The sequence below is a fragment of the Perissodus microlepis genome, chromosome 23 (genome assembly GCF_051167445.1).
Source record: "Perissodus microlepis isolate ML-2025 ecotype Zambia chromosome 23, ASM5116744v1, whole genome shotgun sequence".
In the NCBI taxonomy this organism is placed as follows: Eukaryota; Metazoa; Chordata; class Actinopteri; order Cichliformes; family Cichlidae; genus Perissodus; species Perissodus microlepis.
In genome coordinates, this window is record NC_140482.1 from 35,826,996 (window position 1) to 35,854,835 (window position 27,840).

General features: G+C 40.0%; 1 protein-coding gene across 6 annotated transcripts in view; it reads right to left on the reverse strand.

Moving 5' to 3' along the window:
- dab1a (DAB adaptor protein 1a) overlaps nt 1-27,840 on the reverse strand; it is a 223,546-nt gene that overhangs the window by 78,707 nt on the left and 116,999 nt on the right. For 3 of the 6 annotated variants that reach the window (XM_084920577.1, XM_084920576.1, XM_084920573.1), the window contains exon 1: nt 571-862. The gene's annotated coding sequence lies outside the window, so the exon portion shown is untranslated. Of the gene's footprint in view, nt 1-570; nt 865-12,103; nt 12,161-27,840 lie in introns of those variants that run through there. The other 3 variants (XM_084920574.1, XM_084920578.1, XM_084920575.1) reach the window with 3 other exon arrangements.

Sequence of the window (27,840 nt, forward strand, 5' to 3'; positions counted from 1 at the left end):
AAGACACGTAAAAAGCTATCTCCAAGAAAAATCCCACAAAGTATAATACGGTAACTATAAAGTCAGGGCACTCCTATGTCAAATTTTGCCCCAGTGGGGTAGGAAACACGTGTGTTTCAGAGAGAGAAAGGAATAAAACTTATGGTTTCGACACTTTATAGTCGTTAAGCGCGTAAATCTGTTGCGGAATCTCCGAGTGTGGGGACGCCCCGTAAAACTACACACGCCAAATGCACCAAACCGCTGTCTTCCCTCCCGCCTTACAGCACACACACAGCCTCCCTCTACTATTTCTCTGAGAGGGTCACTCCCCCCACAAGCCTCAATCCACACACACACAAACACACAAATACATACATGCGCTAAAATCCCGATGCACCAGCAGCAGCAGCAATAGATAATTCATTGCAGTGTCAGTGGCAGAGCACACAGAATCCACAGGCTTCTGATCACATTCAACTATCACACAGCGATCTAAAAAGTACATGCTGGCAGGACCTTACGCACAGGACGAAATTTGCCACTTGTTCTGTTCATTTCCATTCGGGCTGTTTGCATTGACGCACTTACCTTTGCACTACTGCGAAAAAGAGCACAGTTAGTTCCCATTTTCAGAAAAGGCTTTAGTCTCCATTCATTCCCGTGAATCCCCTCCTGGTTTATTCAGACATCCACAGTGTGTTTCAGCAGGGAGAGTAATCCAGTTTTCCATGCCGGAGAGAGCGCGTGCGAGCTTCGTTACATCTTTTCCCACAATCCTTACAAAACTATGCCAGGCTTCTTTCAGCGCTTTTTTTTCTCCGCTCCTCGGTCCTATGCCCCCCTCTTCTTTCCTCTCCCTCTCTCTCTCTGAGGTTGCCTGGTTACCTCTATCTGTAGGCTGGTTCAGACCGCCGGCCTGCAGCCAATCACAAGGCTGGGTTCATCTTAACCCCTCCGCTGCTGAACTGTCCTGATTTCCAGCTTTCAAGGAGTAAGGGGAGATGAGAGGTAGGAGTGAAGAGGAGAAAAAGAGAAGCACTGGGTGATGGTGAAGGATTTAAAAATGTCTATTACGGAACTATAATGACCACAAAAAAAGAAAGAAAAAAGTGGATGAGTGTGGAGGAGGAGCTTACTGGTGGATTTAGGTTTAAAATGAAGACACGTGGAAACAAAGTCCTTGTGAATGGAGAGGCTGCATCGCTGTTGGGACAGACAGCACTGGATGTAGCTTAGAGGCAAGTTTTAAGATGACTGTACTGTCCAAAATTCACCATCATCACACATCAACTCTTTTTCTGCACACCAAGTATTGCTGGCATACAAAACCCACTCACCGAAACATGAATGCACCAGCCAGTCAGCACCCAGTCATTCAGCACAGACTATTGATTGGTTAACCACCCACAGTTAAGTCATGCAGCCCAAATCATTTCTGAGTCATGCACTTGGCAGATTCACCATGGTGTCTAACCTTCCTGCTCAGAGAGTGGGAGCACACACTTAAAGTTTTCAAGTACCTCGGGCTGTGGGTGGACAACAAACTGGACTGGTCATGCAACACGCAGCACCTGTATAAAAAAGGCCAAAGCCGACTGTACTTCCTCAGGAGGCTGAGGTCTTTCAACATCTGCAGGAAGCTCCTGAGGATGTTTTACCAGTCAGTGGTCGCAGGAGTCCTTTTCTATGGCGTGGTGTGCTGGGGGAGCAGCACAGCAAAGAAGGACTCATCCAGGCTGGAGAAACTAATCAGGAAGGCGGGCTCTGTGGTCGGCATGAAGCTGGACACTCTGGTGACAGTGGCAGAGAAGAGGACCTTAAAGAAACTGATGGACATTATGAACAATGCCGGGCATCCTCTGCACACGGTCGTAAACAATCAGAGGAGCCTATTCAGCGACAGGCTGCTTCTCCCAAAGTCAAAAACCAACAGACTTAAAAACTCCTTTGTCCCACACGCCATCAGACTGTTTAACTCCTCACTGGAGGGGAGAGGGAGAAGAAACAGGGGGACAAGGGAGGGCGGGAACAACTGAGCTGTAGGTGCTTCTCTACACTGTGCAATATTTGCAATATTTGTTTTTTTGTTTTTGTTTTGTCTTTTTTCTTATATTTGACTGTGCAATAATCACTGTGCAATATACTCACTCAAATGAGCAATCCTATTTATCCATATTGTATATTCTGTATCTATATATGTGTATATGTGTATATATGGTGTATTTATGCTTATATCCTTACTCTCATTCCCCTTAATGTATCTGTAACATGCAACTTCTTTCGGTGCTTTGCTACTGGAAACTGAATTTCCCGGAGGAACCCACCCGAGGGATTAATAAAGTTTCATCTAATCTAATCTAATCTAAGTTCAAGTTCAAAGTTTTGAAGAAATGAAAGAAAAGTGTCCTAAAGACAGAAAATGCATCTTCCTTAATGTTGTTGATTAATTAGTATAAGACTGACAAAAAAATGTAATTATAAGAGTGATGCAACTATACTGAGCTGACTGAATCATATTTTTCAGTTGCACGATTTTCCTCCAGTCTCCCATAAGCCTTAATCTTGTGCAGCCTGTCCTCATTTAATCCTTCCCTTTTACTTTTTTATTCCTGCACCTCATCTTCTCTCTTTCTCTCCCAGTCTCTGGCCTTAAATCATCATCCCCTACTCTCAAATGTGTTGCGCTTCTGTGGGGAGTTTAGGAGCTTCAGCACGGACACGATTCCTCTGATCTCTGCAAACACTGGAAGACACTCAGCACTCCTCCACCTAAAATCTCTTCCATGTTCAAACAAAGATAGAGGTCTTCATTTTAATGTAAGAGTATGACACAAGCATAGTGTGGAATATGTTAAAAATACTACTTAGGAATAAACAAAAAGGTCTAGAAGTATTTTTTCCAGACAAATTAATTTCAGAACATCTTAGCATTAGTTTTTGCCACTTCATACGTCATGCGTAGCATGATCTTGCCATGTTTCGAAAACATTCTTGCAATACAAATAATGCTAGCTTTTATCAAAGTAACCCAGTTCAGAGAATGATTAGGGGACTGCTAGTTCCATGATACTCAGCATAAATATGAACCTACATCACATAGAAACAAAGCAAATGGCAGAGCATTCGCTCACTCAGAATGTAATCCATCCAGTGAAGGTGAATGTTTCCAACAGCATGCTTAGACATGGACACCCATGCGACGAAGCTCACGGTGCCCAATTTCTGTGTTGATGTTAATGCTATAAGAGTTTTGGAACTCAAAAGTCATCAAAGTGTTGGCGACTTTTATGCATCGTGTGCCTCAGCAGCCCTCCTCTGTAATTTTATATGTTCTATCACTTTGTGGTTGAGTTGCTGTGGTTCCTAAACAATTCCACTTTGCTATAATACCACTTACAGCCACTCGAGGAATATCTGGAAGGGAAGACGTGCAACAGTGACATCCTCTTACAGTACCACATTCAGATTCAATAAGCTCTTTTGAACAACCCAGTCACTATGGTTGTCAGAGCAGACTGCATGGCTAGGTGCTTAATTTTATACATCTGTGGCCATTGGATTGAAAGCCCCTCAACTCAAAGATTAAAAGGTGTGGACCAATATTTTTCCCACATAGTGTATCTTGCAGCATCATTGTTTCTCCTGTTAATCTCTGTAAAGAAAGCCTTCCATTGCTGTACCCTTCTGTTCCAATTCATTAACAAACTTTTCCAATTATCTACTGTCACTAGAACAGTTAAATAGGGTTTGGCCTTTGTTTCACCTCCCGAGAAGGACTTTAGCGACTGCTGCTTATCCCAGGAAATCATTACTGGGTAGTCTTCTCTTTACAGGACTTTCAAATGTGCTTTTCTATCTCTACAAAAGGCTTATACACATGATATTGTGGGTAACTTCTGGTTTGCTTGACTGTGCTTCGGATAGAACTGGTGCAGTTTTCACAAAGTGTTTTTTTCACCCAGACGCATACCCCTTAGAAAACTTCAGTCTGGCCAGGATCAGATACAGAAAAAGTCCTTTTTGCTTAGAATAACAATTTAGCTTCAGACTTCTTCACTCTTCTTCCCTTAGTTCTTAATATCACCGTTCCTTTGGAAAGAGATATATACCCCACCAATGCCTACACATAGATTTACACATATACTAACACATATATTTATTTAAGTGCAATAAATTCTATATCCTTTTGGATTATTTCAAAGTTTTCTTCAAAACATGCAAATTAATGGTCTCCTCAGATAAAAAAAATATATATTCTAATATTTTTGGATCTGTGTGAGAAACTGAAGAAATACAGAAGACAGCTTTATCTGTTAGATCAACAAAGAACGATTAGATTACTCTCAAATTATAACTACAGCCACTACTTAAGATGTGTTCAGACTAGTGTGAGACTAGCAGAGACTAGCATTAATAATCTAAATTAGGCCAGAACAAAGGTACAGATATGATGGTAACAGAAGAGTCTCCTAAAAGAAGAAAAAAACATGGATATATTAAAATGCATATTCCTGGTAATACTTGGATTCTATTTTTGGCTATTGCCATGAAATATAAATGTTATCACCATCCACAGTTGTTTTTTTATAGCCACTGTGCAAGTTTTAGCTTCTAAAAGGGATGTCAATCGTATTTCATCATCTCACAGAAACCTCAAGTAACACATCCCCATGAACGCAACGCCCTGTGTTTTGATTTCGGGGTTTTTTGTCTCATTACTATCAATCCTTCATGTTCTTTCTATGATTACTGGTTAGATCTTCAAGCCAAGAGATACTGACATTTGACCAGGAGTAACAATGTGATGCTGAGTGACTCAATATCGTGCAAGCTTTGTGGTTATAAAATGGGTAAAATGTTAGTAGCTCTCATGAAGTTCACAGGGACATATTTATATTGTTCATAAATCTACTCCTGTGCTTCTAAACCTCATTTGAATAATAAATACTCCTTCTCCACCTCACATTTCTCCCTAAACTTTTCACCCCATCATATAACCTCATGCAGTGCCTCACCACTCTCTCCTAACATCATCCTTTCGCTCCCTGTGCTAACTGTAGTCAGCTCTATCTATGCAGAGCCCTCCTCTCTATCTCCTTCCCACACTTCAGTATCTCTGCCCGTTTTGCCGTATCATCCTCCCTCAGTATCTCTTCTCTCGCTTACCTTTCTCTGCTCTCAGTCTCTGTCCGTCTGTCTCAGCTTGGTTGAACAGATAATTCCTCATGTGGGAAGTGCTGGGAGTGTTACTTTAAAATGTATTTCAGTACATATTACAGAATATATTCATTTAAATGCTATCTTTAATGTATTAAGTCAGATTGCTCAAAGTGAACAACATATTTAACGCTTTGAAATTTGTACTACACTGATGCCAAAAAAGAGTTTATCTATTGGCGATGTTTTGATTAGCATTTACATAGCACCAAGTTCCCATAAAAACCAGCAGACCAGATAAGAATTAAACTGAATTTAAAGTTCCACAGAAAATTTCGTTTTCACTTTGCTGCCTTACAAAAATTCATCTTAAAATAAAAATATCAAAAGTTTACTGCTGGCCATTGAAAAGAATACAGGTTTAAGGTACCTCCTAATTGGCTTCACCTTTCAAACTCATCATAGCTTATATAGAAGAACAAAAGACAGGCAACACAATTTTTTTTAATCTGGTACAGTATATTTTGTCAAACAGTTGGAGAACAGTATTTCTTTCAGCTTGCAAAAGTCACTGCATGTCACTAGTAGGCAGTATAAGTAGGTGCAGTAGCAATAGATAATTAGACCTGCATTCAACTAAACTATAAGTATTCTTTATGATGACAGCAGACTTTAAAAAGTAATAACTTCATGTACTCTGTTGATTGAAGAATGTAACTGTCTGTTAATTACTAGATATTTAGATTGTAAGTTTGACTCATATTTTGTATTCTAAATTCATTTGACTTGTAGTGTACCCTGCTACAGCCAAGCACTGGATGTTGCTAAATCAGTAGATAGCTTTCTCACCTTCCATTAACACCTGTCACACACTCACACACACACACATAACCACTCATTCCCGTGGACACATACAACTCTTTTAAGGTAATCCATGGGAATGTCCAGATGGATATGATCTGACAGTCAGCTCCAGTGTACTGTTCAAAAAGAATATTTATTTCAGAGGATTAGGATTTCTCTAATTCACACATATTCAGCAAGGGGACAGAGAAGGAGATAGGAGAGGAAAAAAGAAAAATAGGGACAGAGAGCAAAAAAAAAAAAAGGGGGGGAAAGAAAAAAATGAAGCGCAGAAAGAATGGAAATTTGTGCATATTATCAGCAAAACTGGTCAAACTCGTTAAAGGCAACAAAAGCAGCTCTCTAATTGCCTGAGCATAGTTCTGCAGAGCTGAAGTGATGTAAACGCTACACAGTACAGTGGTACTATGGACAGTCAGTTCAGCAAAAGCTTGGGTAGAACCTTGAGGCCTCTAACATGTTGACCTGCTATAATTCAGATTCAGGGTTAAACATAAGCTGGGACTGGGGAAATGTCTGTATAGAAGGTCAAACCATATCTTATCACAACTCAACAGAGATGTGATGTCAGTGGTGTCAGTTATAGATGCACTACCATCGAGATGGAATAACCCAACCCAACAGAAAAGGAGTTGATTCATTATTATTTGTGTGTCTGCTGAACACAAGTTGTTTCACTTGTTAAAGAGCCAATTGTAGCCATGTGTTCGAAGTCTTGTACCTCTATACTGCAATCAAATATGCCCACTGTGGTCACATGACTATACAATAAAACTGTTACAATCACTTGACACCTACGAATGACACAGTCTCCTCTGACAAGGCATCAATATGTCTGGAGGTGAATTTGAGAGACCCATCTACACAAGATGGGTCTCAACAAAACAAGATTAAGTGATGAGCCAAACGTACAAACAAGGATACAATGACCTATCTCATCAACTCTCTCCTGTATTTCGCCACACATCCAGAGTTGTGTGCGCGCGAGTGTGTGTGTCAGAAAGAAGGAACTAAAAAGTGGGAGGGATAGAGGGATAGCAGAGGTTGATGGCATGGAGATATGACACTGGACCCCCTTCTGAAGATGAAATATCACAGTTCAACTGCAGCTATCAAAGCATGCCACTCTTCAATAACTCAGATGTATCAGGATATCAAACACCTGACAGATGTGAAGGGAGGAAAAGAGCATGTGGAGATGAGGAGAGATGGCTTTTTGAGATGGAAAATAGATCAGAAAGGAATATATATATTGACTGTTATAGAAATATCCTACTAATGGTTGGTAGGACCGAAAAACAGCGCAGAGGCACTAATCATGGCAGCATAGAAACAAGCTCTGAGCATGAGATCAACAGAGGCTGGGGTCTACCACACCAAGCAAGACCCCAGGTGCAGGCGGTGCAAAGATACCCTTAAGATAATTCAGCACATAACAGCAAGGTGCACGATGCTAGTAGGCAAGGCATACATGGAACGCTATAATAAAGTGGCTGGTATAGTATACACGAACATCTGTGCAGAGTATCAACATGGGAAATGCCCCCTAGAGTGGTTGAGAGAGGAGCTTGACAAGAAGTGGAAGGTGAAGTGACCGGTGGTGCCTGTGGTAATCTGAGCACTTGGGGCAGTGACCTCAAAGCTGGGTGAGTGGCTCGTATGTATTCTCATGCACTCTCAACAACAGAACAAGGTTGACTCGAGTAGTTAACTTGGGATGATTTGGTTTGTGCGTGAGTGCGTCTGTGCATGTGCACCAACCTGCAGGGGGTTAAACAACAATGTGAGGCAGAAATGTCACACATTTCTGCTTTTATCAGGATGTGTAACTTTGAGGGCTTCTGCCTCTGAAAGCTTCCATCATATTTCATCATGTTTCATTAAAACATTTGCATATACAGACATGGGAATCTACACACATAGATGCCCTCTAGCTACCTTGAACGAGGGGGGGAAAGGGGTATCCCATCCCTCTATAATAACAGCTATGAGCCCTGCCACCATCCTAAACTCACTTTACTTTCAGTCTAGGCACCCTAAACCAGGTTTTCAGATTAGTTTATATCTGTGATACTAATGTTATGTTATGGATTGATACCAATTCACCAGTTTTACTCGTGGTGGTGGTGGTGGGGGGGCTTTATCAGTAGAAACAGCTGCAAAACATGTGAAAAGACAGTTAAAAGTTAAAAATATATGTACTTCATATATTCTAAAGTTGTTAAGTGGGCCAGATTGGAGTCTTTGGCAGGCCGATTTTGGCCCCTGGGCCTTATGTTTGACACCCCTGCATTAAAGTTTTCAAAAAATGAGAAAATAAGCATAGAAATACACCAACCCCATGCTTAAATATTATATGAATGTATATATGTATCATAATAGGAACATAATTTGGGCCTGGGAAGTAATTAAAGAAGGTTATTAGCAGGAAAAGATTAACAGGATTTTAAGTGACAGGCGCAGTGGTGATAACATTACCAGCAACATTAGCATGAGCTGATGTGTTTTGTCCATGAATTAAGTTGTCAGTGAAGCTTTAATTTCCATCAGTTTTGTAGACTGTTTTACAGCTCTGATTTATTTTTCTGTTTATTTGTCTTCATGAAAATTATTCAAGAAAAAGCCTTTTATTTGATTTCTAACTGAATATGGAGCAAACATATTAAGCACCTGCTAGTCAGACATTCTCCTATACTGGCAATGTGTCTACTGCTGTCTGCTATCTCAAATATTTCTAATATACACACAAAAACAAAAGCACATTTATAGATATTGTGTTTTTAATGCAGTTTCTGATAAATATAAAATACTAATTTATGGGTTTTTACATTTTTTGATTAAATACTGACAATGAGCAAATATAATATATTCATTCATTTTTACTGGTTCAGTTACACAGTAGTACTCAAGCTTTCTTTGCTTCCCTCTGTGCTTGATAGCTTGTCCAGTATGTCTGGACATGTGCAGATGTAGGCATGCAGGCGTGTATTTAATGTGATAAACACACCTTTTAGTTGAGGTCACAAAAAAAACAACAGGTTAATGGTTTGCTGCTAATTGCTTTTTGATTGCTGAAGTTAATTACTAGACACACACTTCAGAACAGGTTTCCTTTATAGCACTGGTATTAACCTCACAGTGTCTTTCTCACTCTTTTCTGTGTGTCAGATTCAGAAAAAATGTCAAGTGACTTTATAGATTAATATAAAATTTGTTTACACTGTTGAATTAAAAAAAAAAAAATACAAATATTGTGCTTTGTGACAGTAATGAAAACACATCCCAAAGTTGTTTCAGGATTATGTCTCTTGATGGCTCTGCCAAGACTGCCTTGTCTCTTTTTTTATAACATGTTCATGTTTACAAACCTAGGCAGGTTTAAAAAATTGCAGAATAGAAAATGGTATTGGTTTTTAGAATGCCTTTTCCTTTTGATGCTGTGAAGCACAATGCTGAAAGCAAGGACACAGCAGGAACTCCAGTCCTCTGTGTTTTTTGAGGCTACACACTATTGCTAACTGCATTACTTTAGTAGATATGGCCAGATACACAGCTGATGAAACTCTGTACCCTCCACCTCAACTTTAACTCAAAACACGTGTATACTTGTGTTTCCGGGAGAAATTGTGTTTCTGTGCCAGTGTGAGTCAACGTGTACTTTGGTTAGTGAGTGAGGGATGCCTGGGGCTCATTGCTCATCTCAGTGGGTATAAATAGAAAAATTGAGAGCCAGGAATATAAGGGCATCATTGTGTGTCTGAGGGGGGTGAGAGGCTGCGAGAAGAGAAAAAAAAACATCTAATCTGATAGCAAGTGGATTCAAAGCTAAAGAAATGTTAAATCTAACAGCAAGTATAATTTGTCTGATTGAAACTATATTCAAATTGCCACCAGCTAAATAACCTGGGTCAGTATAAAGTGTAATGTTAGCATCCAGAACTAATTTTTCGAAAGCAGGCTCAGATTTTTTGCAAAAGGTGCCTTCATGACACTTTTTTTCCCTTCCTCTGGGTTTTCTTGGGTCATTCATTTTTCCTTTTTTTTCCTTTTTTTTTTGCAGAGGCAGACATTTGGGAATTTGCCACCACCACCAACCCAGCAACAGCTCCTTGAAAAGAGTCCAGACATCTAAACAAAATAAAGATTTGGTTAAAAACGTGAAAGGAATTGAGACATTTTTGCAGGACACTGAAAAGATATTTAGAAAAAGACATTCCTATGTGTGAAAACCTAATTTCAAAACTTCTATGCTTTGCTTCTTCTTCTTAATTTTTATGCTTCCAAAAATTTTGAAACTTCTAAATTAATATGTAAAAAACAGATGCGATTTATCTATCTTTGATTATTTTTCATGAATTCTTTTCTTGAAGATGTCAAACTGTGTCTGTTCTTTGAATTATCATATTGTAGCACATTCGTAAACAATTAAGTATTGATTAAAAGCTCTATGAAATACTGGGTTTACAAGAAACCGTCAATGGATCACATTAAATACAGCATCATCGCGACAGATTGAAAAGCCGTCCGCATTAACATTTTGCTGGCTGACTATCCAGGTCGAACTCCTCTGCATGTGTGGAGTACTGAGGGAGGGGAATGTTTTAGGATGGGGACCACCTTCACTGTGCTGTTTATTTACAGTTTCATGCATCAGAAATTGTTTGATAAACAGCATTTTTTGGTTTTAGTATTGAAAGATATTCCATTGAAGTTGAGATAAAAATGGGAAATGATGGAACGTTGTTCTTAAATACATGATTTCTTCGCCGTGTCTTTGGCTGATTTTTCTCCATGCGGCATCAAGTATGTCATATGACACATTGCTTACCAGTTCACCACTGTTCCACCTAAGCATTTGGGAACAATACTTACATGTACTTTTCATATTTGAAAAAAAGATAAGCTGCCATTAGGAATATTTGTACGTGTACCTGGAGCCGACATTGTATGGATATCAGATCACAACAATTCACAGCCAAACAAAATAAAAAACAACTAGTTGTGATCTGTACACATATTAAAATTTCAGTTTTGAAACAATGTTTAACCCATTTCTGAAAGCTTAGTACCATTTAGGCATCTTTCAGACCTATAATCAATGGAAAATTACTGTGTGTAAGCATGAATTTATGGTTAAAATTATAGTTCTGTTTAGGTCTCTGTCAAAACTCTTCACCTTTCCATTTACTGCCACATTTAAAAGCAAAGGGGCATATTTTTAAAGACTGTGAGTGGCTGACCACATTTAGTCCAGACAACAACATCCATGGATGTCTGATGTTTTATTGGGGTACTAATTTGTCTATAGCATTTAGTATGAGTTTACTCTACTGTTAGCAGTAAATTGAAAATAGTCATTTTCCATAATCAATAACAAAGGGTAACAAATATAAGCTTTGCAGCAAAATGCAAAACAAAGAACTGTAAACAAGACATGGTATGTGCATCTGGCACGATCTGATTTCCTCGTGTTGGTGTTGTTCCCAGATCATCATACTAAATGTTGTTCCAGGATCAACATTGCAAGTGACCAATCAGAATGTTGTGACGTCATACTTTTGCGACTTCGGGAAAAAACGGCGTAAAACAAAAAACTGTACTTAAGCTGCGAGAAACCGCCTCTGTCCACCGATCAACGGACCCTGACCCTAACCCTAACCCTAACCGTAACCCTTTAATAAACAGTAAGCAGAATTGATATTGTCCTTGCAACATTGGAATTTCATAAATGCACGAATGGCTTGGCGCGCAAAAGAATAACGTCACAACAATGTGATTGGTCACTTGCAATGTTGAACCTGGAACAACATTTTCATGATGGTCTGGGAACAACACCAACACGAGGATATCAGATCAGATCATCCGTGCATCTGACATACTTTATCATTCACTGAGGATATTTGAGTGCTTCACACAGGGTATTGTATTCACACAGGCACTAAAGTGTATTACACAGTACATAGCGTTCTCTCAAAGTGTCACATTTTTGGTCAACTTTCTGAATAAAAGGTAGAACTGAACAAATAAGATGACAGGGCAGCGCCTCTCATAACGTGTTAAAAGCACACAAGTGTGTGTGCTCTCAGAAGTGAATGCATACCTTAGCGTCACCACACCTGGTGTCCATATCACTGCTCCTCAAAGAGGGAAAATGCACCTGTAGAAGAGAGCGAGGGAGAAAAAAGGAAGGGGGGAGAGAGGGATATAACATTAAGAAAAAGCACTTGTCAGGTAACCCATTAGAGTACCATTACAATACCAATCTCTTTTCCACATCTTTCCCTTTCACAGTGTGTGTGTGTGTATATAATTCTCCTTGTGTGCCTCCAGTCACCAACGGGGATATGAGATCATTACCTGTGACTGCGAGGCTAATGTCATGCACAGCCTCAAAACACACATATACACACATAAGCGTACACACAAGCAGACTAAAGAGAATAATGTGACTCTGCCTCAGTAACAAAACTACGGTGACCGCAGGGCTCGTCTCCATTTGGATAAGGCACGCTGTTTTACAACCTGCTTCCAACACCGGCAGATGAGAGAAACAAGAGGATAGAGAGAAGAGGGAGAAATGATAGAAACATGAATTGAGGGGATTCTAATTGGAGACATGGTGGGAACGAATAGCTCGCTCTTCCTGATGGAGAAAAAAAAACCCAGATGAGCTGCACTAAACCGGGAAAAAGGTACAGCTGCAGACATAATGTATGCCTCAGAATACGCTCATTAGCAGTCGTGGGAATGTGAATGACAGATGCAGATGGAGATGATGGGAGGGGTGGAAATGGGTCAGAAGGTGGAGATGACTGTCCTGGCCTCTAATTAACTTTTCCATCAGCCTATGGCTCTTACTTCCTATTATCGCCACTTGCTCCTTTACTCCTACTGCAACCATATGACAAGAGTATGTAAAGGAAAAAAGGCAGGAACATGTGTCTTTGTCTACACTAAAGAGACTATTCATTTTCATACAGAAATATGCCTTTTTAACTCTAATATTCAACATCATTACAGGCGCAGAGCAGGGATTTGAAGCACAGGTTAATGATCCCAGTTCAGATCAAGAGTTTCCATCCAAACTTCCCTAACAAAGAGAGGCTGGGTCAACTGGTCAGCTTTTTTTTGACATGCAGGTCCAAATGCAACATGCTGACTTCATCACCATAAAATATTTCTCTGCATTAATCTGTGGAGACATTTGTATGTACTATATTTTTCGGACTATAAGGCGCACTTAAAATCCTTTAATTTTCTCGCAAATCAACAGTGCACCTTATAATCCAGTGCGCCTTATGTATGAATTCTGGTTGTGCTTACTGACCTTAAACCGATTTTATGTGTTGCATAAATATGTTTTAGTACGACATTCGTAAGCTACGAAGCCGCATCGCTTGGTGGATTGTCGGAGCATTACAGCTACCGTAGTCAGGAGCCTTGCGGAGTAATCTGGGACCAAAACTCTGTCCGCTTCAGGTCCCAAAGTCAAACGAACACTGTGGCATCACTGAGAGTTAAATACTGTCTAAATCCTTTCATCTTTAATAAAATGATCAGCCTTGCTGCTTTACCAGGTGTAACAATTAAGTTTAACATCTAGGCATCCATGAAAACTGAATTTATTAAATTTAACGGAGTTAGAAGTTAGCAGGAAGTTAGCTCGCTAGTGTCCACCTAAACATGATATACCATGTTCTGACTGAGAGATTTTTGAAAGAATTAAAACATACAGCTCTGCTATCACTTCCAACATAAATGAAGACAAAAAAAACAAACAGCAGTGAGTTTTGTAGGGTTACAGAAGTTGGACTAGCTGGTCTATAATGATGTGCTATGTGATCACTAGCGACACAGCTATGTTAGCATAACATAAATAGTGAAGCTGGAGGATGAACGCTAACTTTTTTCCACTCGACAAAAGTTAACGTGAGGGTTCTCGATGGTTAGGGACAAATGCAATTGCATGGCAGGCTGCTGTAAACGGACCAAACTTCAGTCAGGAGAACAACTGAGATAATCTATCCACAAAACACAACATGGGAATAGAGCAGCTGCGAAAGAATTCAAAATTAATCAATCAATTATACGGAAGTGGAGGAAGCAAGAAGAATGAGTTGAGTAAAGTTTGATTTATCTGACTGTTTTATTTCGCCTAATGCGCCTTATAATCTGGTGCGCCTTATGTATGAAAACAGAGCCCTTCATCGACAGTGCGCCTTATGGTCCGAAAAATACGGTATATTCACAGAAATACAATTACTACATACACCTTCAAAGGGAGGCATGCGTGGGACTTCCATCATATAATTTTAGTGTAGAATCATGAAGCTTTTTGAGAGTCTTCAATTGCTTTGTGAATCTGGCAAATTATACTATTAATACCCAATGACCTCTCAGCATTAAGATTTCAATTATGAACAATAACATAATTTCAAGGGTAGTATTATTAATTTATATGAAATCTGTAACTCTCTCTCTTTATCTCTGTGTATGTATGCATTCAGCCCGTTATTGAGGCCGAAAGAGTAATTCACATGATCTACAATACTAAACTATATAGTTTATTTTCTTGCTGATAAACTGAAAAAAAAATAAAGACAGATAGGTTTATTCTATTTATTCTTGCATTGTTTAGATGCACAAACAAAAAAACTGTGTCAGGACTTGTTTCCTCCCCCACACTGAACTACATATGGTAATGCTGTGATTCCCTCTCTCCTCAGAGTCTTCTTCTACTCCAGTCATCTCCTGTTCCCATTTAATTGTCTCTTTCAATCTAATTTTGTTTTCAATTTCAATTACTTAAACGTCACATTAGCAACACTGCACAGACACAAAGAGTATTAACAATGCGATTCACAGAACGTATGATTTCATTCTGTCTCCTTCACACTCTCGCCTCCCAAACATGCACACCGACTATGTGTCTCCCTCATAATCATGTTGGAATCATGAGGAAAGACATAGGAATATAAAATATTAACTGCACATTTATTCTAGACAAGCAGAATATGAAATAAATTAATCATGGCGTACAAGGCTGTCTAGATTCTTATCCTTTATCCTTATCTGTCTTCATGTGCTGTGATGTGCGTCGCAGGAAATTAACAGTGGCCAATGACAGCGACCAGTGTGTGCACCATATGTATATATGTGTAAGTGTGTGTGTAAAATGATCGAACCATTTCAAATCTATTACTAAATGCAGCAACGCAACTTGTTCTTCTCACATTTTATCTACGTGCAGCGAATTTTCCTGTCCCCCAACCGACCCAAACCAGTTAAATCAGTAATGCAATGCCTTCTGTGGTTTGAGTACCTTTGCAACACCTGAGAAAATTACTCTGATAACGCCATGGTGGTTTCTTCCTGTTAAAAGGGAGTTTTTCCTTCCCATTGTTGCCAAGTGCTTGTTCAAATAGGGTCGTTTGGTTGTTGATGTTGGGGGCACCTGGTTTGCGTCTTCCATGGGGTGGGTTCCATGTGATGGCGAGCTTAGGCAGTCAATGTGGGGGTTGACGTAGAACATGGCCTCCAAAGCGCACACGCCTCTCAGTCACAATGTCCTGGAGGGGACGTGTGGCAGTTTGACGGTGTACTTCTTTGTTGGTGACATGGTCGCAGTAGGAGACCCCCAGGATCTGTCTTAGCCATAGCTGCTGGGCCACATTGAGTCTTTTGGCGATTCTGGCTGATGTTTTCCACGTCTCACAAGCGTAGATCGCGGTAGGTATAACGATGGAGTTGAGCAGGCGAATCTTTGTCGCCAGATCGATATTTGAGGTCGACCAGGTCGGCCGGAGCCGCTGAAAAACCGCACCTGCTTTTACAATTCGACACACAACGTCATTCTCAGCATCTCCATCACTTGCCAGGATGCTGCCCAGGTAGGTGAATTGATTCACTTCCTCCAATGGCTGCAGTCCTACCGTAATGGGGTCCCGTGTCGTCACGTAACCTATCCTCATGACCTTGGTCTTGTTTCCATTGATCCGTAAGCCCACCTTGGCTGCCTCTTGCTCCAAGCATGATGTCATAGTAGTAATGTTTTTCTGGATGTCGGCCAACAAAGCGATGTCGTCTGCGAAGTCAAGGTCATTCAGGCGTGCTGGTGGATGCCAGGGTATCCCAAAGCCATCTTGGTCCATGGCACTCCGCATAACAAAGTCGATGACAAGAAGGAAGAGGAAGGGAGAGAGGATACACCCTTGCCTCACACCGGTCTCGATGGTGAAGAAATCCATGTAGCCCTCCTCTGTGCGAATGCAGCAACTGGAATGAAGGTATAGAGTTTGGAATATTTTGACAAACTGCTCAGGGATGCCATATGACCGGGCAAAATTCCAGAGGGAATCTTGATGGACACTATCAAATGCCTTTGTGAAATCGACGAAAGTAATTGAGAGGTGGAGTTTCTGGTCCACCGCCTTATGGAGTCTTCGGAGGAGGACAATGCTAAACACTTTGCCTGGAACAGAAAGGAGTGTGTTTCCTCGCCAGTTGTTGCAGTCTGCCAGGTTGCCTTTTTTGGGGAGCTTTATAATTACTCCTTTTCGCCACTCTTCTGGCACTCGCATCGATGACCAGGATGAATTGAAAAGGTCCGTTATTTCATTGATGAGGCACTGTCCGCCGTGCTTAAGCAGTTCCGAAGACACCATGTCCAGACCTGGCACTTTGCCATTTTTGAGGAATTTGATAGCAGCTGCTGTTTCCTCGGTGGTTATGGCCCTGAATCAGTTCCCCCCCCCAGCTCATTTGTCTTTAACACTCCCGACCAAGCCAACGACTTAGACATAAGGACAGACGCCATAACCACTGAGGAAACAGCAGTTGTTGTGATTTAGTGCAATATAAATAAAACTGAATTGAATTGGAAAGAATGCCTGTGTTATTTGGTTTTAAATAAAATACTGTTTTAACTGTTAATTAGCGCAATTTTTTATAAAGTTTCTCCATTTTTACAGACTTGAAATTGATCAGACAAATAACTGATATGCAGATTCATAGCCAGGTGTCACCTTTCTTTTTCCATTACAGATTGAGTTGAATATGCATTAAGGATCTGTTCACATTAACTCTTAATATACCATTCCAAATGTGTTGATGCAAAGAAAGAAGGCTAAAATAAAGCAGATCTCTTAAAGAAGTAGATGAAACTTTATTTATTTTTAAAAAGAATGAATGCACTGAGCACACCAGAAATACCAAAGGAGCCTAAAGACAACAAAAGACAAGTAAAGCGAGGACCACAGAATTATGTCCTTGGTGGGGAAAAATATTCACCAAGTCATGAACATTCTAAGGGAAGCAGGGCTATTAATAATTTACTACAGGTAACACTCAAGACCGAGAAAGGCTAGATTCCTCAAAACATCTAGAATAAGAGTCTTTGGACAGACATAACTAAGACTAATTTGTACCAGAATGAAGAAGAGAAGGGTGCAGAGAAGCAAAAGATGTGCTCATGATCCAGTGAACCAAATAGTTTGCCAAACCCAGAGGCAATGGGCAAGAAAGGCTGCGAGTGGAACCCAGCTGCTGGTGATTTTTGGCAGGTATACACTCATAAAACTAGAAGGATGAAGTGTACAAGGGGTGGCTGTAGCTCAGGAGATAGAGTAGGTCATCTAATCAGAAGGTTGGTTATTTGATACCTGGCTGCTCCACACTTGGGGAAGATACTAACCCTAACTTGCTCTTCGATACATTAATTGTAGTGTTTCATAGAAACTTTGGGCAGCTTCTAGTGACCAAAACAGTTGCAAGGAGGTTTTCAGTAACCCTTTGCGATCATTTTCATTTTCTCAACAACTGCAGTTTTCCCTAGCAACCACTGGTTATCAGGGGGTCCAGGGGGGTCGATGACCAGTCTCTAGTGCTGCATGAATGGGGCTTTAGCAATTGATTTCACTGCAAATGCCAGCGACCAATTGCAATACTCATTTTTCCCTCATGACTGTTGTCATCAACTAGTTTGTCTGGCTGGGGTTTTAATTCTTATTTATCCTCATGCCGCAGTCCCCGAGTTTATTCACTGACTAAAAGAAGTCAAGTTTTAGTTTCTCTTCCTTTAAAGGCCATTCCCACTTTAATAACTTCTGAATGACTGCTAAGTGTAAACAAAAGACTTAAATAGATGGTGGGTGGGTCCGGTCTGGTCTCAGTGACATCATACAGAGTACAGGGTATCTTGGTCTTCTTTCTTCACTGAAAATAATTGAAAATGTTTGTGTACAGAGGCAAAATTAAAACTGTATCATCCAACTACTTAAGTCCTGACCATAAATCTAACTTTATTCATTGTCTTCCCCAAAACACAGTATTCATAGCAACAAAAGTTTGTCCAAAATGACAAAAAGTATCCCGAGGAGCAGGAAGCTACTTCATCGTAGCTAAAGTTCCGTTCCAGCAATAGTTTGGTTTAGAAATTATTCACTTTTAACCATTTTCTCTGTTTTCATTTCTTTGCTGCCTCTATCTCTCTATCTCTCACGCTTGATGGCCCCCCTGCATGCTCCTAATAACCCATGATGAGTCCTCCACACTTGAGCACCCTCCCATCAGACACCCGCTGAGACACACACAGACACACACACTCTACCCCTGTGTGTCGGACTTAGAGGGGTGTGGATGATGACAGCCATCAGCGGAGCAATTAATGGCCCCATTCCCTGGTTACAATACAAACAAAAAAAACAACATTAACCAGTATGGCTTGATCCTAACGGAATAATTATCCAAACATGCTGCTCTCCACTTGGACCTGGAAACTCAAAAGCCCAGCCTGCAGTGAAGCAAGACCATGGTGATACAAACAGACAAAGAAGTGTAGAGAGATATAAAACAGTGAGGGAGTAGAAGAAGATACACACAATTTATAAATAAGAAGGTTGAAAATTGCAAAAAAGATGAATACACAGCAGTTGGGCTAGCTAAAACGATTGATCTGATTGTTTTACACTTAGAGAAGGAGCAACCAGGAACAGAGAGAATACTAGAGCCCAGTTTGCATGGAGAAAGTGGTGCAGGTAAGATGTAAAACCGAGGAGGCGGCGTAAAAGAGAGATGGACGAAGGGAGGGAGAACAGAGAGGTGTAGACACCGGATCATGCCTGTAGCATACTGATGCTGCTTTAAGGCATGCAGTCAGCGTGGCCTTGGCTAAGCAACCAAGCATGTGCTGCAGAGGTCTGAGCTGCCTCATAACTGTGTATGCACTTTTGTGTATTGTTGATTATCGTGTGTGTGAAATAATATAGGAGGAAAAAGACACACCAGTGCGCTTCTGACCTTGTATGTACATGTACATGGGTGTAAATGAGTGTATGTGCACCGTGTGCTGCAGTGGTGGTGGGTTGTTCATTATGCTGTGCATGTCTCCTCCTGCAAAGCCTCTGTTATCACAACAAGGGGCCACAGCAGCTTTGTTACGATACCAGAGTCCCATAGGAACTGCTATGGCATATTCTGCTCCCCAAGCATTCTGGAGCTCCAACAGAAACACAGACCACCATAAACATCTCACACAGCTTCACGAAAGGGGCTCCTGCTGAACAACATACAAAGACATAGAAATTTCTCTGCTATTGTTTGTATTTTTATAAATGTTAATTAGCAAGAATCTTAGGACTGCTGTTTTTCATATATTGTTTATTTTACCCAAAGCTTAATAATAACTGACTGCATATACTTAGGAGGAAACAAAACACGGGCAATAGTTTGCAATATATACATTCTGATAACTGGAAATACCCCATAGGGTTTAGGTGAGGAGACATACCTGGGGAGTGTTTGCAGGAGGACTTGGACAATAATCTGCTCTATTCACACATGAGTACAATCACACATTACATCAGTTTTGTGTAAGACAGTTGGTAGGGCATAATATTTGAATATCCTATCTCAGAGTTGCAGTGCATATGTGAATCGAGCAGCAAGACAAAAATGGGTATTGGGGTGGGTTGGTTGTGGGGGTGAATCGCATGTATCTATGTCCTTCCACGTGCTAACATCAATTTGAATTTGAAATTATCTGTAAAATGGGAAGAACTCGTATCATACTGACTGCTCCCCACTGGAAAGCATAGCCAGAAGGCTGTGTATTTGGCTCTGTCCGGGAGAAAACGGGAGGCCTGTTCCTTTGTGTCTCACTCGATCCCTCAGCTTCACCCGTCTCTCAGAAAGTGATCCAGAAATGGATTTAATTCATTAGCAGACATGATAGCAGCTTGCAGGGGGCAAAAAAGTGTCTTTTTTGCATTTCTAAAAGTGTGCCACGTTTTGGAAAAATAGAAGGGAACTATAAAAGAAAAGAGAAAATGCACAGCAATGTTCTCCTCCATGTTTAATGAAAGAGAATGAGAGGAGCTGTCGCTCTATGGCTCCCACCGCTCCTCCACAACCTGATTACTGTCTGATGATGATGGCACTACTTCCTGACATCTAATTGAAATAATTGTGTGTAATCACTTTAAAAGACTGGCAGGAGACATGCAAGCAATGAGAAGTAGTTAAGAAAGGCAACGGCATTTTAATTGAATCTTCCCAGATGCATCTGATTACATCAAACAAGTGTAAAGCCACCAGGAGAAAGCCAGAGACACAGCAGTGGCACAGTTCAATTGAGAGATGAATAGTGGAGTAATGGGTTTAGAGGCTGAAAGAGAGCAGGGTTTAGGTGGATATGCTTCAGCCATTCTTTGGTACTCGCACACTTTATCCCACATAATCTGTAAGAAATCTTCAGAGTACCGCACTGTATCCAGGTTGACTTTCCTGGAAACTGATCTTTAATACAGTATTTCACATAAACACCAACATGAGGGGGATTCTAAAAAAAGAAAAAGAAAATTCTCTGAGAGCACCCAAAAGCCAATAGCTTGTGATGACAATTTAAAGATGCTTGGGAGGTTTTGTTGTAATGATATTACACCTAAAACGCAAAGTCCAGACCTATATGTGGAGTCTTCACTGCTTTGTGGGCATGTGCACCATGGGGCCACTCTGTGGATTTCTCTGGGCCCATAACACACCAAGAGCCCAGGCTGGGTAGAGCCTGTCCACAGCCATTTCCCTACTCTTTAATCTCAGCAGCAGACTGGAGAGAGCAGCGCTGCACATTCCATTAATGTAAAGTGGGGCTTGAAGGCCCGTAATTTATTGGCTCTGCAGACTCGCCTCCCTTCATCTCACTCATACTAGCTCCCAGCCACCAAATACTCCCCCTGATACCCGCCAACATGCAGCACCCTGTGCTCAGCGTTTTACGCTATTTCACTTTCTTTCTCCCCTTACCTCTCTCTCTATAGCCATTTTCCCTTCACCTCTTTATCTGTCTCTTTCACTCTTCTTACACCTTTTGCCTTAGTATTTCTCAATGGCTCTCTTGCTTTACATATCACCATACATTATACATGTACAGTAGAGATTTGCTCTGGAGAACCTTAGTCAAGTTTTAAAACTGTCATTCTACACTTGCTCCAAAAGATTTTTCTGTGAAAGGGAGCCACGGATAAGTCCTTTATCTAGATCTGCATCAGTCATTCAGACGGTTAGTTTAATTACCAACAGTCGAATCACAGAGATATCTGCAGAACAGAAGAACCCTCTACTGTGAGAAATTAAGTGTGAGAGAAAGAAATGTGGAAAAAAACCCAAAAAGACAAGAAGCAAAAAATAAAAATAAAAATGTTCCCGCTCATTGATTTTCCTCTTATTCAGCCCCACAACCCCGCTCCCTTCCCTATTTGTCACGATCTGTGCTGCTAGAACAAGGATGTCCTCCTGACCATTAAACTTTCAGAATGTAACAGAGCAGCAGACTCTGCCAGCGGAGACAGATAGGTCGAAATCGGGGACAGGCACTTGAGTGAGGGGATAAAGAAGAGTTGAATAGCAGCCTAACTTTATGAAAATGATGTGACAGGTTTTTCTCAGTGAATTAAGAGTTGAACATGATTTATGCAACTGCTGTGCTGATACTCGCACACAATAAGAGAGAAGGAGACAAAGAAACAGAAGCCATTTTCAGATATTGGTAAGATTGCTGGTTTCTTTATTCTTCCTTACAGCTTTATTTAGATATGCCCACCACATCAATATCATGCATTATGGGCAAAATGTGGCAGTACAACACATAGTCAAAGCTTTCTTACCTTGTTCCCAATAGTTTAATAGTTTTTTTGATAATTAAACAAGTTAGATTTTATATGTAGCTATGGCTATGGTGTGTCCACACACACTTTGTACACTTTTGAAAAGAAATCAAGTAAACTGTAACTCCACCCTTCAGCCATCTCATCTGTCCAAAAGAAGGATTGCAGTATTATTTGCAGTTAGAGCCTGTCTTCATTTTGTGGCAAATTCTTTACAGGTATATAGGTAATTATAATTATAGTTCCTGCTTCATAATTACATATTTACCAAATGGATCTTGCCATTGTCCGATGCAACAGTTAGGTAATTAACTCAGGAGAAAGACTTCTCTAAACAGCTGGAAGAAACAAACAAAGTTAGATGCCAATAACATTATGTCAAAATTCAGAATACACTCCTTATCAGTGAATCTTGTTAACTTTATGCAGTTAAAGAATTAAAGTAGTATTTTAATTTGTTTATTTAGGTCTGTAACACATTGTGAGTGAGTAAAAACTATATATATGCAATGTTTTAGTAACAGAGGAAACTACAGTGTTTTTGCTTTTGCTAATTGTGTTTGGTCATTTATCTTTAATTAAAATCAATTTAAAATTTATTATTTCAACATTAAGCAAGCTGGTTCTTTCCTAAACTAAAAGTTGTCATTATCTACAAGTAGTTTAGGGTAGCCCTAAACTGTAGTTTACACATTCTGGGTGCCTTTGTGTGGTGCTTTTGGCTTCACTGAGCCCTCCATCAGACCTTTGATGAGCTAATCTGTTAATTCTGAAGCTCTGATGAACAGTTTATTTCTAAACAGACAGGGAACACTGCACTATTAAACTTTAACTGCCAGCTATCCATCTGCTGATTTCATGGACACTCTTCTATGAGATGAAGAAATGGATTATGGAGGTAAATTCATTATGGACTATTTGAATTGATTTCTAAGTTAAACTAATTGTTTTGCATTTTGTGTTTTGAATGTAAAAAGTCTCCGGTGTCTATTATATCACTTAAAAGTTTAGTGTCAATTTGGGAAATGTACCGTCTAATTAAAAAGCCAACTTTTATGTATGAAGAAAATCAATATGTTGATAGTGAGTTAAAGAACTTTGGCAAGCTATTTAATGAAGGAATTTCAGCAGTGCTGTTTGTAGATGCATGTTTATTTTACTATAAGAGATTTGTATTTACATCAGCCAATATAACATCATACTTAGGTTACCTTTTGTCATGTCTGGGGTCATTTCATATATCCTAAAAGTGCAATGCAATAAGTGTGTGCACATAATATTAACCGTTTTTTTTTTTACTCTCTTGTGAGAGTCCAAAGAACAAAATGCTTTCAATCTTTAGTCTTTGTTTTTTGTGAAAACATAGCTGAATTTGTCTAACATTTATATACTTCTACAATGGGTGATACACACAATAAACATAAAAATGTGTAAACATAAGGTCATTGTGCAAGTAATCCCTGCAAGTCAAAAGACAGCTCTAACACTACCTTTCTGCCAGTTTTTTCTACTTTTGGCTCTTCAGAATATCAGATGGGATATCTGAAGACCATCACAGCTCTGGCTGTAGCTTGTTTCAGACAGTGGATGCATTGAGGTGCTGCATCATGAAAAAATGTCCTTTTAAGCAGTGAATCATGCAAACAATCTCATGGAATCCAAGAATAAAAAATGACACTGGAAACAATGGAAATGAACAATTCCTTTAAGCACTGTCCACATATAAAGCAAATCACTTATTGTGTTGTCTCTTCCTGGGAGGAGATACAAATCCCTCGTGGTTGCGTCAGAAAGGGCATCCAACATAAAAATCTGCTAAATCCAATACGCAGAGTTACCTGCTGTGGCGGCCCCTTGAGAATAAGAGAGCAGCCAAAAGTAGCTTTATTTTTTGGCCATTGTAAACTCATATTTGGTTGCTAGTGGCCATTTCAGGCTCTGATTACATAGGTAATCCTCTTGTACATTTCTGATCTCATCATAGGGTCATCGGTGATCCTCCCAAATGCATTGTATTGCTACCAATTACTTCTAATCATTACAGTTTGCTGGATTTCATTGGCATTCAGCGGTCTCTGGTCGGCACATTGCTGCTAGTCTCCCTAATCTGTCTGCAGCTCCCTTTAAAGTGGACCTCTTATGTTTTCCCCCTATTTCCTTTGATGTTGATATTAAGCATGGAATGTTTACCACAGAATGTGAGCACAGAAGCTCCAGCCACCTGCTGTTCAAACCTATTTGTGAGGTGCAGCCAATCAAAAGAACGTTCAATTAAAGCGAGGGTTAAATAGCTTATTTGAGATAGTGGATGAACTGTGCAGCTGCACCAAAATGAAGTATAATATGAATAAACATTACTCTGAACTCTAAATCATGCAATGCTATTCCTGTCCACGAATGAAAAACTACAGAGCTGGAAATAAGCACTAGCTATTGTTAGAATAAGTCATTCTCAGTCAAAAATTATAAAAGTCAAACTCAAATTATAAGAGACACGGTGTAGTTTAATGGTGCTTAATTACAGCTTCAGTGGTTTAAATATATGCATTTTCTCCCAATTCAACTGTTCGAATGCATGTGAAAAAGTATCTCTACTCTCTGTCTTAACACCACACTTTGTGAACTCACTAAGTGGTAGTTAAATGAAAACAAAAATGAATACATGAATGAATTAGTGACACTATCAAGTAAGCAAGCAATGCAATATTTATGAGCTGATTAAACTGTGTACGTGGTCAGAGGGGCCATGAGAGAGGTGCAATAGGCCAGTAGGCTGCCTCTTACTTATTCATGCTAGGGGCTAGACGTCTCTACCCGTAAATTATTTAGACCTTCTCTTTGTGTGTCTGTGCGCGTGTGTTTGAAAGCAGTGTGTGAGTGAATTACTGAGGTTATGTTTATACAGCCATGGCAGGGATCTTTTAAGAGAGGTCACTGGGCATGCCGTTGAGATAACATTGTTATATTGCCTGTGTGTGTGTGTGCGTGTGTGTGCGTGCGTGTGTAATTCCATCAGTGAGGGGTTTTCCATTTAGTGAAAGGATCCTTGGGGACATATTGTGGACAAAGAGGCCAAACTGATACAGAGATAAGGACTACATGATGCTGAAATGGAAGGGCCACAGAGAAAAAAAAGGAAAATGAAACAGGAAGGAAAAGAGAAATGGGAACTGAATTTCTGTGCAGTTTCTTACATGCTGTGTATTTATGACACACAATTCCCTTTCACATATCCCTGTTCGCTTTACAGTATTTCCACCTCAGAGGGAATGATTGCATGGGTGCATTGTCAGTTCTGACTGTAGGGGTCCTGAGAGAGGTGCTGGATGGGTTAACATGTGAAATAGCTGTGCTAATCGCTATGCTAATTGCATTTCTGAACGCATGTTAGCACACTGTGAGCTATTTCACAGCAAACAGTGATGGGCTAAGCTGTGAATAATGACCACTTCAGCTTCTGCAAGGATATGTAAGCACTGGGCTCCTGATAGAAAATGTAAGTGGGCGGTTTAGAGAGAGAAGGGAATGAACGGTGATAAGGAAAGAGGAGAGGGGGTGGGGAGAAAAAGAGAAGGATGGACGGATGGATAGAAGGTATGACGGTTTTCTTTATAATTTCTCACATCTGTCTCGCCACACTCAAACCCTGAGCAATATTCATCTGACAGAGGAGACAGCTCTTACTCAAAATACATGTCTTGTGGCTGCACATCATGGATGATTTACTCAACTGCCTGCTGAAAAAGCTCTGTCTCTTCAACAACAGATTCCTGTTATGTTTCTTTTAACAGTGGTACAAAATGATGCATCGGAAAAAGCCCACGTTCTTTAATTTTGAAGTACTTGCACATTCAGTAAAGCTGACATGAAACAGTGTTTCTGATAGTTAAAGAGTTTTTCTCCCATTAATCTCCTTTAGCCTTGCTTTAAAGCTGCGGTGGGACTGACAGTAGCATTACATCAATAAAACACCCTCCACCTTCATTAAAACAGGCCCCGGTTTTTGGTGCAGGGAACTCCATGTGCTCTAAATGGAGTAACCATGCAGAAAAGTTAGAATATCATACACTGATATAACATTAAAAAATGCACCACTGTACAGAGTAATGGTTTCTGATTGTGTGGCTATTTTCACTGTTTTAATTCAACAGAGAACATAAGTCAAGACCAAAAAACAACAACAAAAACGGTATACAGAGCTGTCAAGATCTACCAGCCACACGGAAAATAAGAGACGGTCACAAGTATTGTAGCTGAATGTATGAAAGCATTTTGTGCGACACATTTAATGTGCTTTAATGTGTGAATGTGCTAACACCTTTTTTTTTAAATTACATTAATTAAAGCGCTCCTGAATCCATAGGCAAGAGTGCAGCTGGGCATAAATGAAAAACAGTTGGGTGAAAAATCTACCATGTGTGACTGCATAAAGAAGACTTGTACAAAGGTTTCCAGTAAATCCTCTGAGGTCTTTTGTCATAAGTGGAAAACTATCCTGAACCCTCTTTTGTAGAAAAGTCAATGATAATTTTCTTTCTTGCCTGATTGTCAAGATTGATAACAATTTATTAAAACAAAAATGAAATATTCTGATTGCTCTGGGTTACAGTTGGGATTAGGTACTTAGACCTCAAACAGTTAACTAACAAATATTTGCAGTTATGGATGAGGCTGGCAGTTAAACATCAATTTGTTTGAGGGTGAAGAAAGTACACAGAGACTTCAACAGTTTGTATTTGTAGCTAAAAATGAAATCTGCAAGCACAAATCAATCCTACAAATGCAAATATTTTTTGCATCACTTCCTTCTTTTAGGCTTTTAGCAAACATGCAGTGACAATAGTAGTTTTAGCATCTCATCAAACCCAAATGACACAGCAATGTGTTGTCAAAATTTATATTAAAATTATATTAGCATACTAATTATATTCTTGTAGTGAGAAAAGTAAAAGCTATACTAAACAATTGTAGTTAACCAGAGAATACACAAAAACCCCAATATGAGTTTTCAATGGCTGAATTTTATAGTTGTAGTCCTGTTTATTGTTGTTGGGTGGTGACCGATTTATTAGTGGGAGAAGGGGGTAGAGAATGGGTGGAGGAAAGGCTTGGATACTGCTGAACATATCTATTTTTTCATCTTGCTGCTATATGGTCTCCATGGTGATCATTATGGATGGGAGTTGGACCCTTTGCTCCTGCACCACCTTAGCAGAGGTTTCCTCTTGTCACACTCTGGTCTCCTTTATATATCAGTCCCGACTGGCTATACTCTCCCCAGAGAAGACCTCATCTCAATAATGACATATACCCCATCTCTCCCTCTTGCTATTCTCATACATTTTCCATTTTTCTACTTCTTCTGGCCCCACCTCCCCGAAGATCGCCAACCATACTGGTATTCCTATTTGCTCTGTTTCCTCTCTGCATTCTGGCCAGGGAGTGATATTAAAGACTGCAGAGAGTGTCCTACACCTGGAGGAAACATGTCCAGATGCTGTCTTCATATTAATACCCAAGTCAGGATTCCTCATGGGCACAGACATGTGAATTCACCCAAGGGTGTCTACAGTCTAACATATTCTGAGGAAAGATTTTTCTCCCACAATTTTAAAGCAGAGCAGCTAAAGCAAACACTTACATATGTAGAGGTACTGCTAAAGCGCTATTAAGGAAA